At 35.9% G+C, this 6073-nt stretch overlaps 1 non-coding gene across 1 annotated transcript; it reads right to left on the bottom strand.

Annotated features, from left to right (window-relative positions):
- Positions 1-352: 352 nt before the first annotated feature.
- LOC131181185 (small nucleolar RNA R71) lies at positions 353-459 on the bottom strand. The gene has a single exon (XR_009149813.1). It is a non-coding gene; the product is annotated as a small nucleolar RNA R71 (small nucleolar RNA).
- Between the last annotated feature and the right edge of the window lie 5614 nt (positions 460-6073).

The raw sequence follows: 6073 nt of genomic DNA, 5'->3' as shown, positions 1-6073 counted from the left end.
CTAACAAAATATCAATGGACCTTTTTTATTACACATAAATATATTATGTAAACGGAAAAGTGGAAATGCCTTTTATTAATAAAAATATGTACAAGATACATACTAAATGATATGCTCTAGGGCATACTACTAACAAAATCCTCATTCTCATTTGAAGAAATTTTTGATGATATGTGGCACACAAAGGCAGCCTGGAGTTTCAGATGAAGTGATTCGGCTCACCTTATTTCCATTCTGTCTTCGAGATTCAGCATTAGAGTGGTATGACTCACTTCCACAAGCTACTATAGCTACTTGGGAGCAACTATCTCAAGCTTTTCTATCTCAGTTTTTCCCACCTGGGAAGACTACTCATTTGAGGAATTTGATGATAGCTTTTAAGCCAAGGGATGATGAAACTTTGTATGAATCTTGGATGAGATTTAAGGAGCTCGAAAGGCAATGTCCTCATCATGAAATACCCAAATGGATGATTATTCAGAATTTCTACACCAGAGTTACTCCAGCCATAAGAAACACAATTGATTCACAAGTAGGAGGAGATTTCATGAGAATGACAAGTGAAGAATGCTATGATCTATTAGAGAAGATTGCTCATAATATCAATTTATGGGGAAATCCTAGAGCACTTGAGCCAAAGAAGGCTGGGATTTATGAACTTGACTCAGTTATCTATATGAATGCAAGATTTGATCAGTTGACTCAGCTTCTTAGTGATTTTTGCACAAAGGCAACAACCTCAACTCCTACAACTATGCAACAAGTTGCCTACACAGATGGAACTCAAAGTTATGGAGTTGATTACTCTTCTTATGGTGATGATTATTTGCAAGAACAAGCTGCTTATGTAGGAGGTTATCAACAGAAACCTATGGGAAATTCTTACTCTAATGTGAACAACTCAGCATGGAGACCACAACTAACTTTTGCTCAACAAGGTCAAAGCTCAAATTATGCTCATAACCAGTAGTATATGCAGCAGAATATACCTCAGTTTCAGCCTCAATTTCAGCCCACAAGGCAGCCACAACCTGGATATCAAGCAAGAGCACAACAATCCCTTGCACCTCATGAACCAAAGCCAACCTTGGAAAGCATGATGGAGAAATTTTTTGCTAAACAAAGCAAGATGAATAGCAAATTGGAGGAAGAAATGCAACACATGAGACAAACCATGGAGCAATTACAAGTCCACAATCGTATGTTGGAGACTCAATTGGCTCAACAAGCAAGCTCATCAGGAAGTAAATCCTGTGAGAAACTACCTAGCCAACCACAAAACCCTCATGAATAATGTAAGGTTGTGACCTTGAGAAGTGGTAAGAAAGTTGGTCAAGAGAGTGAAAATAAGAGAGAAGAAAAAGAGAGCACAAAAGAAGAGAATTCAGTTGAGAGGAAGAAAAATGAAAAAGAAGAAGAAAGCAAAAGTGAGCAAGATGAGGGAGAGAAACCATACATCCCACCTGAGCCTTACAAGCCCACCCTTCCCTACCCTCAAAGATTCATCAAGCATAAGCTAGACAAACAATTTGGCAAATTCCTTGAAGTGCTAAAGAAGTTGTATATCAATGTGCCATTCACTGAGGCACTATCCCAAATGCCAAGTTATGCCAAGTTTTTGAAGGAGATTCTTACCAACAAGAGAAGGCTACAAGATTATGACACCATCAACTTGGGAGAGCAATTTAGTGCTATAATTCAGAAGAAGTTAGCTCCCAAACTCAAAGATCCAGGTGTGTTTTCCATCCCTTGTCATATAGGTGATAATTGTGTGGCAAATACCTTATGTGACCTTGCAGCTAGTGTCAGCCTAATGCCACTTTCAATATATGAGAAGTTGAATATGGAAGAGTTGAAGCCCACAAACATGTATCTTTCATTGGCTGACCGTTCAATTAAGTATCCAGAAGGCATTATAGAAAATGTGCCTATCAAGGTTGGGAAATTCTACATTCCGGTGGACTTTGTCATTTTAGATATGGAAGAAGACACAAAAATTCCTATCTTATTGGGAAGACCCTTTTTGGCAACAGCTGGTGCATTAATTGATGTAAAGGGTGAGAAATTGACACTTAGAGTGGGAGATGATCAAATGATATTCAACATCAATCCAGCCATGAAAAGGAAACATGAAGAAGTTGAGTCTTGTTTGCGGGTAGACATTATTGATGAGATTGTTCAAGAGCATTTCAGAAAAAGCTATCCACAAGACCCACTTGAAAATTGCTTAGTCCATGGTGCGAGCATTGATGATGACAATCATAACATAGCTGCTTTTGCACAACACTTGGAGAGCTCTCCACCACATCCTGAAGCCACAATTTTTCAGCTAAAGAAGTGCAAACTTTGGAGATTAAACCACCATCATTAAAGGTAGAGGATGCCCCAAAGGTAGATCTTAAACCTCTTCCTTCCAACCTCAGGTATGCTTTTCTTGGACCAAATGGAACATATCCTGTTATAATTAATGCATCTTTAACTGATATTGAGATTGACAAATTATTGAGAGTTTTGAGAGAATATAGGAGAGTTTTGGGTTATACAATTGATGATATAAAGGGAATTAGTCCAACAGTCTGTATGCATAGAATTTTTCTAGAGCCAAATAGTAAACCTTCTATTGAACACCAAAGAAGATTGAATCCTACAATGAAGGATGTTGTGAAAAGGAAATCTCAAATTACTAGTCACTGGAATTATTTACCCCATTTTTGATAGTGATTGGGTTAGTCCTATGCATGTTGTACCAAAAAAGGTGGGGTGACATTGTTAAAAATGAGAATAATGAATTGATACCCACTAGAATCATACAGTGGAGAATGTGCATAGACTATAGGAAGTTGAACAATGCTACAAGAAAAGACCATTTTCCCCTTCCTTTTATGGATCAAATGTTAGAGAGATTAGCCAAGCATTCTTACTTTTGTTACTTATATGGATATTCTGATTTCTTTCAAATTCCAATCCATCTTGATGACCAAGAAAAACTACCTTTGCATGTCCCTATGGCACCTTTGCATATCGAAGGATGCCATTCGGATTGTGTAATGCGCCTGCCACCTTTCAACAGTGCATGATGGCCATTTTTTCTGATTTTATTGAAGAAATTATGGAGGTCTTCATGGATAACTTTTCAGTAAATGGCACTAATTTTGATTCATGCTTGACTAATTTGTCTAAAATCTTGCAGAGGTGTGCTGATAATGATCTGGTGTTGAATTGGGAGAAATGCCACTTTATGGTCCAATAGGGGATCGTTTTAGGGCATTTGATATCAAACAGGGGAATAGAAGTAGATAGAGCTAAAATAGAACTGCCAACCACTGTCAAAGGAGTGCGGAGTTTTCTTGGACATGCCAGGTTTTACCGGCGATTTATTCAGGATTTTTCTAATCTTGCTAAACCCTTAACAAATCTTTTGAATCATGATGTTAAATTTGATTTTAATCAAGATTATATGGTTGCTTTTTGCAGGTTAAAGATGGCATTAACAACAACTCCTATCATGCATGTGACGCCCCTTACCCGTCTACTTTATAGCCGAGCAAAAAGTGCCACATTCGGTGCTGGAGCACCCTGTCTTGTTTTATCATATCTATTGTAAACTTTTGATGTCATTTTAAATATGTATTCTATGTGTAATTTTTTTTTATGACTTATTTCTGTGGAGACCCGGACAGAGCCTCCCCTGTTTTATTAGCATCTGGCAGGTTCCACTATCACCTGTTAACATATTCATAGTCATCTCACATATTTCCATATCATATTCTCTTTTATCATATCATTCACAACTATTTATGAGATTTCAAAATGAAGTATCATCTATTGCATTCATATGGAAATTCATAGACAATAAATTACAAGTTTTCATTTCAATCTTAAGTTTAATTTCAAGTCCAAAATGAAATACATCATAAACTAGTAATTACATCATGACTAAACATAATTAACCAAAATACTAGTCTATACATGGGCCCTACCAAAATACAACTGTAGAGGTGACTAGTAAATACTGACAGATCTGATTGGTCTCTATGTGAGCACTACTACTGCTGCTGCTGCGGCTGCTGGGACTGATCTCCAGTACCTACGCGATGGAAAACTAACGCGCTAAGCATAACGTTTAGTGGTGCATAATTTATAATAACAATAATTTAACAATTTAAATAATAATGGTAAATTCATAATTTCTGTGTCTTTTACATTTTTATTTCACTTTGGGAACAATTTAATTTATCAGGATCTTTTCTGTTTACTTATTGTATATTCAATCTTAATTAATCATTTTCAATGCCCAAGAAACCTATAACAAATTATAAAAGCTAGATGTACGGGTGTATACTGGTTAGACAGTCATATATCATCTCAAAGATACCTTGTCAGCACGAGGCCACCGCCGTATGAGATCACCGTCGAGCTTGTAAAGCCAGAAATAAAGTAGGCACAATGGCCAATAAGTAGGCATATAACCTATAGAACAATCATACCAGATATATATTGTCAGTTCATGATTTTCTCAGTATGCAGTACTGCTATCTGTAGTCCCTAATTGGTATACCAATTTATCCAAACTAAATAAATAAGTCTAGGTATACTATGGGCAATTAAACATTTTTAATTAATTTAGCACTATTAACTGTTACTATTTTCTAGTACTGTTCATTGGTACTATTAATTTCATATTAATAGGACATTAGTCCCAATTTACATATTCATATCATTTTTAATATTTAATTATCTTTATGAGTATTTTAATTATCATATATAGCATTTTTCCCATGAACCTTTCTTTAGGTTCATATTGATGTGTTATCTTTATCTAGGAATTTGACTAGGTTAGGATATTTATTTAGTCACACTTCCTTCATAACAATTGCTCCTCTATGTTTAAACTTGAATTTTACTTTTTGAATCACTGAATTTGGGGTTATGGATCTCAAGTTATGGTCAAAATACCAAAGGAACAGTATTTTGGACAATTTCTGGGTTGGCAGTTTTAGTGACTCAAATTATGCTAACAATTTGATTTGGTTAAAGGCAAAATTGGATCAAGTGGTCTTCATGAAAAATGTAGCCCTATGTTTAAGCTTTCCATTGATGAAATTTTAGCTCATTTGGACCAGTATAGAGAGAGTTATACATGTTCATTTGGTCATTTTCTAGGTTGGCAGTTTTAGTGACCCAAATTGTGCTAACAATTTGAATTAGTTAAAGGCAAAACTGGGTCAAGTGGTCTTCATGAAAAGTGTAGCCCTATGTCTAAGCTTTCCATTGATGAAATTTTAAGTCATTTGGACCAGTATAGAGAGAGTTATGGCTAAATGAACAGGCTGTTCATTTGGTCATTTTCTGGGTTTCAGTGTTTGGTCATCCGGGTTTGGGTAGAGAATTGGTCATCATTTTGACAGAATTTGGGTAGGGTTCCTTCTTGAAAAATGAAGGTTTGGATGTCCCAAAACACCTCCAATTGGCCTCATACCAATTGGGGCAACACAAAGGGAGATATGGCAATAAAAACCTACTGGATTCAATAACAACACAACCTATAGAAAATTCACACTCCCAATTTCAATCTCCTCCTTCTTCCAAACTCCAAATAAGCATATATGAGACTTCTATAAGCATCAATCTCAACTCAACCAAGTCAATTTCAAGTATTTAAATAAAGTCCCCACATTATATACATAAACCCTAATTCCAATCACCCAATTTACACAAACTCAACTCTTTTACACTTCTTATCATATCAACTATTCAAACATCCTTATGGAACCATTTTTCATCATTTAAAAACAGCAAACCTCACAAGATTCATGGCTGCCAAAATTAGGGTTCTTCTATTTCTTTTTATTTGTTTTCATTTTCATGGAATACTCACTCATCTCATCATTCTTACAAGATTTAAAGAAGAGAGGGAGTGGTATTTTTGCACTTACCTTGTGACCCAACTTGCAAACTTCAATTTCTCTTCTTCAAATGGGTATCTAAAGCTTCCTTAGGGTGTGGGAAGTATTTTTAATGAGGAGTGTTATGGGTTTTGATGAGGAAATGAGGGAGAAATCAAGCTTGGAGC

The sequence above is a fragment of the Hevea brasiliensis genome, chromosome 6 (genome assembly GCF_030052815.1).
Source record: "Hevea brasiliensis isolate MT/VB/25A 57/8 chromosome 6, ASM3005281v1, whole genome shotgun sequence".
NCBI classification, from domain to species: domain Eukaryota; kingdom Viridiplantae; phylum Streptophyta; class Magnoliopsida; order Malpighiales; family Euphorbiaceae; genus Hevea; species Hevea brasiliensis.
The sequence above is the reverse complement of the archived record's forward strand: the minus strand, read 5'-3'. Positions and strand labels throughout refer to the sequence as shown.